At 40.3% G+C, this 15105-nt stretch overlaps 1 protein-coding gene across 2 annotated transcripts in view; it reads right to left on the minus strand.

Moving 5' to 3' along the window:
- The window catches only part of ptk2aa (protein tyrosine kinase 2aa), a 64899-nt gene that overhangs the window by 47839 nt on the left and 1955 nt on the right, over positions 1–15105 (minus strand). The gene's annotated exons all lie outside the window — the stretch shown is intronic.

A 15105-nucleotide genomic window follows, 5' to 3' on the forward strand; every position in this document is an offset into this window, starting at 1 on the left:
ATCAAGGTTTTTCTGAGACGCTCACATGGCTGTTGAATGACTGCAAAATCTGAGTGACTATTCAATATATATTACTGTATACTGTAATTGAGCATAATTACACTGCATTGTAAAGGTAGTGCTCAGTTCCACCTTATTTATTATGAATCAATATGCAGGCAAGAAAACATGTTTAAGGCCAAATACATGAGCACAAAATGCTCATTGGTTTGTAAGCTGAAAGTAAACATGGCAGTCCTACTCTTTTTATTGAGTGGCTAGGTACACTACACTGTATCGGCAGTACAGCTCCCAAACTCTCACAGGAAGCCCAGGAGAAGCATTTTGAGAACCTGACACCCAGTTAGAGCAGTGATAGGGCTGTATGTAGGCAGAGGTCAGGAGGATAAGTGTCTGAGTGCTTTAGACTCCTGATGTACACACAAATACTGGGTAAGCACACACATGCACACACACACACACACACACACACACACACACACACACACACACACACACACACAGACACACACACACCGGAGGTGATTTGACAGCAGGGGATGTCAACAAAGATGATGTAATGGTAATGAGAAAACCCACACACTGAAAGGAATAAGTGCCATAAAGGTGACTCATGGCGTGTGTGTGTGTGTGTGTGTGTGTGTGTGTGTGTGTGTGTGTGAACCAGGACTTTAAGTGTGAAGTGTGTGTGTATGAATGGGGATTAATCAATACAGGAAGAAGGCTATTGACAACTCAAGAGCTTATCAACTTCCCTCTTTGCAAATGCAAAGCCTCTATAACAAGCTGAATTATGAAACAACTTTGTTTCTGTGAGAAGGGGGTGGCTTTATAATCTAATTACACTGCTGTATTTTATGTTTCAGTAGTTCTTTTAAATAACACATAATTATAGTTTACCTTTCAGGTGTTTTGTTTTAATAATATATAATCATATTATTGTATTTATGTTTCAAGTATAAGTGATGCTGCCACTAAACAGCAGTTCAAAGTGTTATTTGTCACATGCTAAGGTACAATGTACAGTAAGCAAAGCAGTGAAATGAGGGTGGGACTCGGCAGCAGGGCAGACTGTGCAAAACTGCAAATACTGCAAACTGATCATATGAAAAATACTGCATATGGTGAGAAATGTCTCAATATTCTATATTATCGAATATCGGCCCAAACCTAATCATACCTTTAATATTAAGCAAAAGATATCCATTATAATAAATGACTAACCTATGTACATTACTAAGCGGCTAAAATGGACTGTGGTAAACTGATCTGGATAATGACAGTCTGTCTTAAAGTGTCTATAATGACATCTAGATAGATCTGAAACTACAGACACCATCTGTCTCATGGATGCTCACTCTGTCTTCCCCTGTCTCTCTCATCAGTGTAGGTTAAGTGCTAAGTAGCCTGAGATCTGCAGCCATACGAGTGCTGTTGCAGTCTAGACTAAAAACCATAGGAGACTGTGGCCTGTTTTTGTCTGAGAAACAAGATTAAACAGCACCTGAGGAGCTGGAAAAAGACGGCAATCTTTATACAAATTATTAGTTAAAACACATTTTACAGACTCACATTTTCAACCTTCATTTTTCTTTATTTCTTCTTTTATAGCTGTTTCTTTGTTTTGTTTTTAATGTCATACACTTTATTGATTTAAATCATAAGCAACTCTGAGTTGAAAAGCTCACTATGTGATTTTTTTCTCTCTCCATGGAATATCCTGCAGGAACACAAGCATGGTGCTAATTACATACCAGTCTGTTTAACAGCCTCCACTGCAGGTAAATCAAAGAGGGCCATGTCCTCCATATATATACACTCACACACACACACATACGCATGCACACACATATACACACATGCATTGGCAGGCGGCCCAAAACACCTGCTCCTCAAGCTGTTGTCAAGAATGAGGAATGAGACAAGAGGAGCAGCGAGGATTCATCCCATAGATTTTTATAGAAATACATTTGTCTATAATTATCATGAGAGATGCTGAAGATAATTTCGAAGCACAATGCCCTCTCAGTCACTACAAATGTTTTCTTACTGCGAGTTCGTGACCTACTCAAGCTATTGTGAAGGCATGCTAGAAAAATAAATATAAGATCTCAGGCAGCACAAAAGCTGTCAGTCTTATGCCAGAACAATTGCCCTCAGAATCACAGCTCTCTATGCAGAAAAATAAGGAGGAAGAAGCTGGTAAACAAATGTGGATAAATGTCTCTACCACAGCTCTGAATGTTTTAGATTCAGGTTTGTGTTTTGTATCTGATAGCAGTTCATTCTGATTGCTGCATGGTGGTCTTACCAACTCACACACACACACACACACACACACAACACAAGTGTTTTCTTTCATCTCTGTGTCCCTGGCGTGGACATAATGAGCCAGTATTAGTAAAGTAAGTAAGTGGGTGTTGTTATTCTGTACACACTAAATATCCAGAAACACACCACACACACCTTTACAGACAGATACCAATCTCACACAGACACAGACACAGACACACACACACAAAAACACACCGTCTCCATGTCTGCAAGCTATGTATAATTGCATGTCAACCACGGGCTTCTGGGTAACAGTAATTAGACTGAACAATCAAGAGTCTGCTATGAAGTTGTTGGTTAAACTACTGGTCTCAGATCAGTAGATTACCAGAATCATAGTTTGAGTGAGGTCAGAGAGGTAAGTAACTGAGACAGTTAGAAATGAAAATCAAAACCTTCTCACACTGAAAGCAAGATAATTTTTTACGTGCTTAACACAATATTAGATAACAAGAAAAATCTGTGCTAAAGAAGCAAATCCCCATGACAATGAAATGACTGTGATCAGAGCAAAATTCTGTGCTTTAATATTATTACAACCAGATGGTTTTTTTTCCATTTCCATTTTCCATTGCATCTGTATATGTGTGTCTAGGAACCCTTGTTTTTACAAGTTCATGCAGTATATAGATTGTGGTGTTTTGAATTTGTGTGTATATTTAAACTGGAGTGGCTGAAGCAGCCATCATGTTGGCTTAACAGAGGTAAAAGTTAGAAGAAATAACCAAACAGTGCAGCTGGATGCAGCAGTGACAGATCAAGCTGAGGAGACACTGAGGCAGATGTTCTTTTCCCACAAAAAAATAAAGCACTTCTATAAGAATCAACTGATTCAACCTGAGGAGAGCAGTCAGCGGTTCTGACTCAATGCTCAGTGTTTAATGGTTAACTCTCCAGCTGAGCTGGCACACGCTCACATGTGTGTGTGTGTGTGTGTGTATGTGTGTGTGTGGGTGAGTGTGACTGACCCTCTGGACAATGGGGTGTTACTGGAGCGTGCAGTCTTACAATGCAACAACATAATGCCTGAGGCAGCAATCACACCTGCCAGTCTCACACGCACACACACACACACACACACACACACACACACACACACACACACACACACACACACACACACACACAGTGTATGCGTATGTGTGTGTAGAACAACACACACATAAGCAATGTTTTGTCCTTGAAAATATACTTGTGTCTGTTTTAAGCTCAGTTTTGACTTTGACTGTGACCCATAATGTGCTTTACATAATGGTGGCAGAAATAATGTTTTTATGATGGACTCAAAGACTCAATTTAGAGTGAAAAACACAAAAAACAATGCCATGGTGAGCTGTGTAGGTAATGTGTTCAAACAGAGGCACATGTGCATTTTCTCATGTCATTATTCACATTCAGATAAACATCTAGCAATTATTCAAAACCCAACACTAACAGACAATAAAATGCACAGACATGCAACCTCTCTCTCTCACACTCACGCACACACACACACACACACATAAAGATGATGCATATTCCAGATAAGTCGTGCATGGATGCAACATAATAAGGTCAGGAAACGCATGACTGCTCATACACATTTATCTGCAAAAGCACACACACTGTGACGCACACATTCACTCAAGTGTGCATAGTTCAGGTGCAGTGATAAAGCTAACTGGCTTACTGGAGCGGCATGCATGTTAAGGTATCACACTCAGACCAGACACACTATGTATAATTCAACACAACAGATTGAGAACGAATGAATGATTTTTTTTTCTTTTCTTTTATTAAACGGTACCAGTCTCTGTTTTTTAAATGAAGTGCAGTTCCGGCTGTGGGTTAAAGCATACATTTACACTTGCTTACCCACTGAAAATGTGTTTTTGAGTCAGAAGAAAATCAACTGTAACATTAAATATTGAATGCTTCTTTGATTTTGTATGAGAGCAAACACTGGGGAACAGGTTTACAAGGCTAAAAATGACTCCTCAATTCTGATTGGCCAGTGAACATAAATCCTTACTGGTTGTTGAGTAGTGCCAGACTATGTTTATGCATCTTAATATGTGTATTTCACTATGTTAACAACACAAACAAACCTTTGTACGGTGAAGCACATTTATTTAATTTTGTTTACTTTTGTGGAGTTGATCCTTATCTGGATTGTGGCTCTTAGGATAGGTGGGTGTATTATTTATAGATAGTAAAATCCTCTGAACCAAATTTGTAATTTTAGGGTATATAAATAATAGACTTGACTTCAGGTTACTTTTATAGATGCACTTTTATCTGTTGTGGCTCTTTATAACCTCTTGCCAATCACAGGATCAATATCACACTTGAGGGAGTGTCAGAGTGTCAGCTAAACTGCTTGAATGTAAGGTAAAGGTGCAGTGTCCTGTATGTGTGGATGTGTGTGTGTGTGTGTAGGAGGGTAGCTGCTCGCTCTGCTTCTTGTTTAGCAAATCTCCATCAATTATGAACCAAGATCGAAATATCAAAACGCACTGAAATATGGATGATCCAACCTAGAAACAAAACGCCGCGGGGGGATTGTTACTTCATGCTTACAATTACAGACAACACACACATGTACACATACGCAAATGTGCACAGAGCATGCAAAAATACACACTAACACCTTCACATGAAGCCACATCGGCAACGTTATACATTAAGGTGTGCACTTGTATTCAAACACTGCCTACTAATTTGACACACATATCATCTCTCTCATACATACTGCCTCCCACACACACACGCACACACACACACACAAAATTACACACGCAAGCACACACTGGCAGCGCTAACCCCCATCATCACTGCACATGCACACTTGAAGTTGAAGCCTCCTACATGCAGGCAACCCAACACTTAGATCTCCTTTTTCCTCACACACACACACACACACACACACACACACACACACACACACACACACACACACACACACATCTCCTCCACCATAACAGAGGGAGTAGAGCTTCAAATGCTCAGATAAATACTGGAATGGTTTCAGTTCGGGCTGCCAGTACCTAACTTTTATTATCGATTCATCTGCTGTTCATTTCATCAATTATCGGTTCTATAAAATGTCAGGAAATATCCAACAGCCCAAGTTTACTTCAAAATTCTTGTTTTGTTAGATCAACAATCCAAAAGTCAAATGTGTTTAATTAACAATGATATAAAACAACAAATTTCATATATTTGAGAGGCTGAAATCAAAATATGTTTGGCCTTTTGCTTAAGAAATTACAGATTTTTTCTTGATCAGATATCTAATTGTTTCAGCTCCTGTTTCGATCAATTAGAACTGTGCATGCAGGTGAGTGTATTTTACAGTTTTGCCTCCGCCTCCTCCTCTTCCTCCTCCACATCATCACTACTAGCAAAACTGCATTTATTGACAATATATTTAAATCAGTACTTTTTACACCTTCATTTGCATCATTGTCATCGTTATAGCTTCATGCTGCCTTCATCAACAACACTTGTCAATATATATTCTTCAGCTACAGTAATGACAGTCATATCTGTTTCACACAACATTACTACACCACAACTACACCTCTTCCAATACACACAGTATATCTAAAATAGAAATGCATTGCTCGCACAAATTCAAACAAGATTATGTCGAGTTTGGAGATCACAGAATGAAAACACAAGCAAGGTTTACACTCATTTTAAACACACATAATAAACAAACTCATGCATAAAGATATGTGCACACATAACATGGTTACACATACATGCAACCAACCACACACTGATGTACAACTGAATTCTTACCATGGTATAGTCCTTCCATTTAAAGTCCCAAAGAGAAGAGAAGAGAAGAGAAGAGAAGAGGGAAATGTAATGTCCCCCTGACAGACAGCTAAATTGGGAAAAGCCAAAATCCTGGGCTTCTATGGTCTAGCTTTGTGATGTACTTGTCAGCTAAAATAATCAGTAACGATGGTAAGCTCACAACCCAGCCTCCTCCTCCTCCCCCTTCCTCTACTACTACAACTACTGCTGGTACTACTCGGGCACACAGATACGCAGCAGGATGAGTGGGAGTAGAGTAAAGGAAAGAGGGAAAGGAGGGAGAGAGAGAGGAGCGCTAGCCTATGACCGTGAAAGGGGGGAGGGAGGCAAAAGAGAGAAAAGGAGGAAGGAGGTAGGAAGGGGGTGTGTGTGTGTGTGTGTGTGTGTGTGTGTGTGTGTGTGTGTGTGTGTAGGGGGGGCGTCTTTGTCTCCCTGGAGAGGGATGGAGGGGGAGAGATGGAGCCAGATGTACAAGAGACAGGGGGAAAAGAAGTGAGGAGGGAAAGACATGATAAGAGATGGAAAGAAATGATGCAACAATTGCAAGAAGAGAAGTGAGAAAGAAAAGAAAGTAAGAGTAAAAAGAGATAAGGCAAAGATGATAAAGTGAGGAGGAAAGAAAAGATGAGGAGGAGAATGACATAACAAGAGGGGGTTAAGAGTATGGGTTGAATTGTGTGTGTGTGTGAGCTGTGTTGCCTTTGGCTATTCTGCCTCTTTCACATAAATGAACCCCTGAGGAGCTACTCAATTAGTCATAATGCAGTGTTCTCAACTCATCACTGTCCCCCAGAAATCATCTATCTTCAGAACAAATGAAATAAACTATAGATGGGGGGGCATGGGGGAAAACAGTCAGTTGTGTCATTGACTTTGTTTTGTAAGGGCTGCTCATTTAATATGATTATGCTGTATTATAGAGGATCATTTACACATTGATTTCTTTTAAGACAGAAGAGTTTACTCACCATATGGCCTCAAATCATGACAACTAATTACTTAATTATTAAGTAGGACATGATGGTAAAAAAAAAACACTGTTAGCTACTGAATTATTTTTGAAGAGACTAAATGTCTACTGCCATGCATGCAGTTGTATGAGGTTGTACTTAGGCAGGTATAATATAATATGTTTAGCAGGTATAATGTTTAGCATGTTCAACATCTTGGTTGATCATGTTTACCATCTAACATTAGCTAATTAACGCTACACACCAAGTAAGCTAAAGGTGATGGAAATGTCATTAGTTTTGTTGTTATTTGGTAAAAAAAAACTAAGAATTGGATAAATTAAAATGTTGACCTGCTGGTGGTGCTTAGTTAGATTGGTTAAGTCTTTACTAAAGTAATGATAATTCCTCTTGAGGGGGCATGAATGTTTGTACCAAATTGCATGGCAATCCATTGAACAGTTGTCGAGCCATTTCACTTAAACCACAAGTCAACCTCGTCGTGGTGCTAGAGGAAAGGTCAGGGGATCACCGAAGTCGTCAGGATACATAATCCAGGAACAACAAATGTCTGCACCTGTTTTTGTGCCAATCCATTAAGCAGAAGCTAAGACATATAACTGGAAAAGTTAAAATTTTGACCTGCTGGTGGCGTCAGAGGGTCAAAACAATGGGATTCATCATCTCCAAACGCAAAAAATTTCATGGCAATCCATCCAACAGTCACAAAGCCACAAACGTTAACCTCATGATGGTGCCAGATTAAAAGCAAAGGGATCAACAAAGTCAGCAGGATTCATCCTCTGGGGAACATGTATATCTATACAAAATATGATCGTAATCCATCCCATAGTTGTTGAGATATTTCAGTCTGGACCCAACAGGCCACCTGAAAGATAGACCAAATTACACAGAATCACATGAGACTCAGTCAGTATTTGAGGAAACGAACTTCTCTGTCAGAGGAAAACAGTGGTTGGTGAATCTGAATCTAAATGAACTTTGAACTCACTGATTCCAGATATGACATTCAGTCTGTCACAGTATATTAGTTTGACTGGACACTGTGTTGAACCATTCCTGAGAGTAACACCCCCCCCCCCGTCTCATTCTGTCTGTGTGTCTCTCATGCACACATACACACAGATGAACACACATATTGTCTATTATGGCACAAATGCAGACACACACTTACACACAAGCAAACAAGCAGATAAAAAAAGACAAGAGTCGCTCAGGAGTAAGGGAGATTAATGGGCCACTGGATTAGTAGGCCAAGATGTCACACACACACACACACACACACACACACACACACACACACACATCACACACATCACATCCTCTGTCTCTCATTTAGAAGGAGGATCTAAGCTCTGCCGCTCTCTCTCCCTCTGTGAGTCCCTGCTTGGTGAGTTGAAGTGTTAACATCGCCCTCTGGTGGTGATGCATTTAGAAGCGAAGTGTCACTCAGACTTAGCCTGAGTTAAAATGATTATCTACTTCACCTGAACATCCAAAACATTAATAAAAAAATATATTTTTTAAATGGAACAATAACCTCCCGTTTCATCCATATGTCACACTTTGGGAAAGTAAACTGATGTGTCAATAATACATCAACAAATCCACCAAACACATTTAAAGTTTTACCAAAACTTTGTGTGTAACCTGGTCTTGGACTTAAAAATGCAAGCAGGAAGAAAAACACTAGCATCAGATTTCTGACATGTCTTTTATCATGTTGTTTTCATGCTGTATCTAATATTTAGATTGGAAACACATAAAGACAAAGACATCTAACAGACAAAGAGGGAAAGAGAGACAGAGGAAGACAGAGAGACAGCCTCCAGACTATTCTTCAATGAACCTTTGTTACAGGAGTGTGCCTGCCGGTGACTAATCACACAGACAGACACATATACATTGACACACAGACAGACAAACAATGTGGCATTATTCCCACATCTGACCTCAGCAACACTACTTTATGGTAACACACCAGTCTGTGAGTATGTGTGCGCGTGATGTCATACCTATGGGCCATATCCAGGTGTTTCACTGCCGATCTGGGCGTCTGTGTGTGTGTGTGTGTGTGTGTGTGCGCAATCCTTGTGATCTATTATGACTGCGTGTTTTAGTGGGTGCACAGTGTTTTTGTGTCTGTGGCTGTGCATGAATCTAGACAAGGGATGAGGTCATATGATTGGCCAAGCTGACACTGATGTCTGCTTTGGTCTCTCTCTCTCTCTCTCTCTCTCTCTCTTTCTCTCTCTCTCTCTCATAGTAAAGTACCTTTCTTGGAAAGATTTGTGTCCTCTTTTATTTTGGAAACAGTGCATAGAGCGTCAGGACTTATGACTGCGTTTGCAATGTCAGAGAAAAATGTGTCATTGTGACTGAGTAAATCTTGAGCCCTCACACAATTTATGTGACATTTTGACTTTGATTTTGAGAGTCTATGCCAAAATCTGCTGTAAAACTCCAACTCTCTGAATCAGGGTAATGGTTCACATGGGATCACTTAACATAACATAAATCTTCAAGCTTAAATGGTAGTGATACTTGCCTGCCCTGTCTGTTTTGATAGTCAGTCTCTGTCAGCTTTAGGGATGCTGTTGTGTAACTGTTCATATGCCCTTCCCAATGGAAGCAAAAGGAGAAGAAGTCCTGTATTGTTGTTTTATCATTAAAGCTTTGGATTTTGATCAGTGTTTAAGAATATAAGCTGATTGAATCTATTAGTATCAGTTTGCCAGATGTGTAACAATTTTCATATGTAAAAAATTGTGGCACAGGAAAAATCAAGCTAATCATTGTGATGTTTTAAACAATAGTACACATTTCTAAATGAGATTTTCGTTTCAAACTAGCAGCTGTCTGGGATTTCATGTTTATGAAACAAATGCCCTTTTAGAGAAACAGTCTGACATTTGGGGAAAATGCACAGTCGCTCGCTGGGGGAGAGTTTAAAGATCAATAAGACTCTCGTGTCTTTCCTCAAGTAACAAAATCTGCCTACCAACATCTCTAAGTCTCATTATTTAACACATTTTATCACAGTAAACCAGCAGAGACTCCGGGAAGTTACTGTACCCAGCCTAGAGTATGTCTGTCAAATAATTCCAATCTTTTACATGGGTTTAAAAGTGTCATTTTCACACTTTGGTTTTGTCTGTTTCCAGCCTTCATGCTAAGCTAGGCTAACCAGCTTCTTGTTGTTGCTTCATATTGACAGTGGTACCAATCTTCTCCACAAGAAAGCAATTAAGTATGTTTCCCAAGAAGTTGAACTAGTCCTTTAATTACACTAACACCAATTACTCCAATCTATAAAGTTTTATTGCTTAACCAAAGTGCATTCAGTGTCTGAGACATATCCTGAGATATTATAACTGGTGGACAGCTGATCAAATAGACACACACAGTAGGGGGCTAAAGAAACCTACCCAACAGCCACTGTGAAAATTAAACATCCTGTCTATGAAGCTAAAAGAAGAGAGCTTGAAGCTTGATATTCATATAATGGCACATTTTCACAGGTACAAAGATAATATTTAAAAATCTAGAGATATAGTACATCTTGGGACCCTTTCACACTTTTCTCTCTCTTCCCTCATCTCTCCATTTCTGTTTTTCTCTCTTTTCTCCATCCAGCTTTCTCCTCCTCCCATCTCTTTGCTCTGTGTCTATATGACAAAGCTGAACAATTACTTCTTTCTCTCTCTCCCTCTCTGACTCACTGCAATGTAATTACACTGACTGTCCTCTCAAACACGACACACACACACACACACAGAGGGTAAGGGGTAACTTATTTACAATATCTGTGGTTGCAGTTGTTTTTTTTTTTTGAAGTTCAGTCACGGCTTTGCTCCCAGTAAAATGAAGAGACAAGAGAACAGTTATTAGTTTGTAGAGTCATTTTGGTTGCGCCAAGGCGTCAGTCTTATGCATGCATGTGCGCGCGCACACACACACACACACACACACACACACACACACACACTTATACACCAGAGGGGATCACTGTGTTCCAGTTCCATTCATCACCAGCTGACATGCTGCACCAGTGACCTGAATGACCGAAGGTAGCTTGCACTAAATGCATGTACGTCATGTATGTATATGTGTGTGTGTGTGTGTGTGTGTATGTGTATCCTTGTGTGTGCTTGCCCCAAGGAGTGATAAGTCATTAGCTATGATGTAATTTCCTGCCATTGTAGCAAATTTCAGTGCACACAGAAAGCTCACTACTCTGCTCACTGGCCCATCTACACACATACACATGCTAAAACAGCTGCTGTACGCCAAGCTCAGGAAACCTGCTAAGGTACTGTCTTCCATTAAACTTTTGCAGACGTTATATAACTGTGGCTTCAGTAGAAATGCAGTACTGTAGAGTACATTGCCACCTGCTTAAAAAGAATGGTTTACAGATTGCAATAAATCCAACTACACTCACACACATAATCACTGTATTGGGGATTCAAATGCTGCAGAGGTCCAATATAATTTCCGGTTATAAAAATGAAATAGGATGCACCAATTTGGTTTATGAGGACCAATACAAATCCCAGCAGCATGCAATATTCAGCAGAAATGTCATCTCCAAAATTGCTGACCCATATATGTGCAAGCAAGGTAGGGAATTCCTTTCCAAATGCTGTGGAAAATCACACAGTGGAGAGTTTGACAGTTGGCATATAGAGTCACTACTTCTTAATACTACCAGTATTACTTCACCCAGTACAACCAATGGCTCGGAAATGGATCAGGCCACACAATCCTGCTGAGGCAACAGGTACTTATACACACATTCATTTTTAAGCAGCAACCCCCAAGACTGAAAAATGAAGCCAACATGGAAGTGCCAAAAACTGCAGTTCCTCAAATGGCCACTTCAGGCTGGCTCCAAAAGTGAGTCAATCTCCACAGACCCTCATATTAAAATGCTCAAGTTTACAGCCTGGTACAAAAAAATGGTTTTGGTCTCTATAGCTGTACGGGGGGTGAGTTTTTATATAACTCACCCATTTCAATTTTATTAAGGCTTAAAGTTAAAAAAGTTAAAAGCATAATTTAGGGCGAGTTACTTTGAGCGACAGGTGAGTGAGCGTTCGCTTGCCACAATCCAACATGCACTGAAGTTTGGGCTCTACAGGCGCCCACCTCTTTGCCCACTCATGGATTAGCTGGGAGTCTGGCAAGATGGTGACGCTAGTGTTCCCCAGTCTGAGCTTCAAAACCGCTCTTCAGGAACCTGTGGGTGACTTCAAGGAGGCTCTTTATATACAGTCTAAGATTCATTCACATTACGGCAGATAGCAGGTGCCCACCATCCAGGCATTACCGTCTTATAGTAAAATTTCACAGGCACACAAATGCAACCACAAGACCACAAGAACACACACACTGCTGCTGCTAAACCAACTTTTAGGGAGTACAAATACATTTTCCACTGACAAAACCAAGACGATGTTTATACAAGTTATCTTGAGTAAACACAGTCATTATCACAATACAGCAACACACAAACAAGCATGCACAAACTCGCCAACACACACACACACAAACACACACACACACACTGATCTTTCTACAGTAATGACGACACATGATGCATTCCACAGCCCACCACACTAATCTTAACCATCACAAATAAATAATTGCCTTATCCTAACCCTTTGAAGTTGTGAGGACCAGCCAAAATGTCCTCACAACATTGGTCTCAAACCAAAGATTTGTCTTCACAACCATTGAAAGATATATACACAAAACACACACACAGGTACACACACACACACACACACACACACACACACACACACACACACACACACGTAAACACTTAGAGGGCCCTGAGTAATGCTGCTGCTGCTGAGAGGAAGAAGGCGTTTTCCTTTCAGCTCCTGAGGGACACAGCATGTTTTAGGATGTACAGTAAGTGCTCTGTGACTGTGTGTGTGTGTATGTCTGTCTTTCTCTGTGTGTGTGTGTGTGTGTGTGTGCACGCATGGAAGGGTGTGGGGGCTACTTCCTGAACGAATCCAGAAGCAAAGGGAATGGACCTTCATTCAGCCTCCTGTCTGCAAACACACACACAAACACACATACACACACTCATTTTCCTTCACAGCTGAAACCACATGCAAGAGGATGCACAGGAATAAATTCCACAGAAGAAAGACGCTAAATTTATGGAGTCAGGACGTATATGATCACATACTTGCCAGCACTTGCACAAACACACACGCACGCATGTATACACACACACACACACACACACACACACACACACGAACACTGACACACACAATGTTAGTCATATTCTAAGTGAAGTTGCCGGGGCAGAACAAAGAACCCCAGTTGCCCGGTTCAACTGTTAATTCATGTTATTTTCCTTCCTGAGGTGAGTTTGTAAAAAGCATTCATACATTCGTGCAGGACGTGAGAAAACAGCTTAGACCTCCTCACAGCTGCATGTATTTACACAGTAGGTACGAAATGGCCAATCACTGGAGAAAAAAAAACTGCCACCGTGTTTGCTTGGAAAACAGCAAGCGACTTGTTTTAAAAAATGCTCAAACTGCAAAGAAACGAGTACAGAGTTGTTCTTTTCGCACTCAGACAAATTACTTCATTTGGTATCATGAATTCCTCATGACACACACATATTGAGGGCACACATACTCTTATTCAGGACTTCTACATACCTCAACACACACAGTATGTGTCTGAATCGATTGCTATCGCTAGTTAGAGTCATTATGAGTCACAACGCATACTGCAACCTACTGACACTAGACTGCTGGCTTTGTTACCCTCTTGACTTTCTCTGCAGTTTCTCTCTGTCTCTGTCTGCCTGTCTGCCTACAACAGACAAGAAAAACTTGATAAGTATAGATAGCACATAACTGCACAGAATATAGAAATATAAAAAAAATATAATAGATGGACCAAAACTGAGGACAACCTTGCAGGAGCGAAAAAAGAAAAAAACAGAGTACAAACAGTGGAGCTGTCTGCAACGTAATGGACTGCTCCTGCAAGATCTCTGAGTGTAGTCAAGTGTTTCTATAAATACAGGCCTCCTGCACTGCTCTGCAATTTACACACACACACACACACACACACACACACACACACACACACACACACACACACTAACGCCACGCCTGTATTAGCCTGCTGTATACCAGCCACAGTAAGAGTCGAGGCAGGAAGGTGTAGCTATTTACTGTGCTCTCTGTGAAGTGTATTCATTTCCTCCTACAAATTTCAATACTCCATTAACATTTCTACAGTCATTAAAAAAACAAAAAAAACAAAAAAAGGAATTTCCCAGAGCCATGTGATGAATGTCAGAAATTGAAGCACAGTTTTCCACTCGTTTCACACACATGCACACACACACACACACACACACACGGTAATGATATGTTTCTACTTGAGATAATAGAATACACTGCATTCATTTTGATCCTATGATGCCAAATTAGTAGACTGAGGCTTTACTTTACCAAATGGTACAAATAAACATGAATGGAATGAAGCTCAGTGTAATCAAATCAGACCATCTTCATATCTAACACGCTTAAAGGCTGAGTGCTATCATCTGTTTGTCAAAAATATCCGCACAAAGTGATCTCTTGCAAATTTGCAGTCGAAGACCACCCCTCACACTTCAATGAATCAATGCAGCCGCGGTGGAGCGAAATACAAGCATGTCAAGTGGGTAAGCTAATTAGCAGTGGGAGGGCTTGTTTGCTGGTTTGCTAATTCAGAGGCAGTGTTCACTACATTTAAATTAATAGGTGAGAAAATGTAGTTTTAAAGCGGAGAGTGTTAGGAGGGGTGTGTTTTGAACAAGCAAGCTACAGAACAAACATTAAAACTCTGGCTTGTTGTAGGGAGGGAAGTAGTGTCTGCAGGACATCATCCTGGTAAAGACGTTCTTCTCACCAGAATTGCTATTATTCAGATGACAAGAGTTTTATTGTTATGCCACCAC

The sequence above is a fragment of the Trachinotus anak genome, unplaced genomic scaffold, assembly GCF_046630095.1.
Source record: "Trachinotus anak isolate AG129_WGS33_773 ecotype Australia unplaced genomic scaffold, CSIRO_AGI_Tana_v1 ptg000016l, whole genome shotgun sequence".
In the NCBI taxonomy this organism is placed as follows: Eukaryota; Metazoa; Chordata; class Actinopteri; order Carangiformes; family Carangidae; genus Trachinotus; species Trachinotus anak.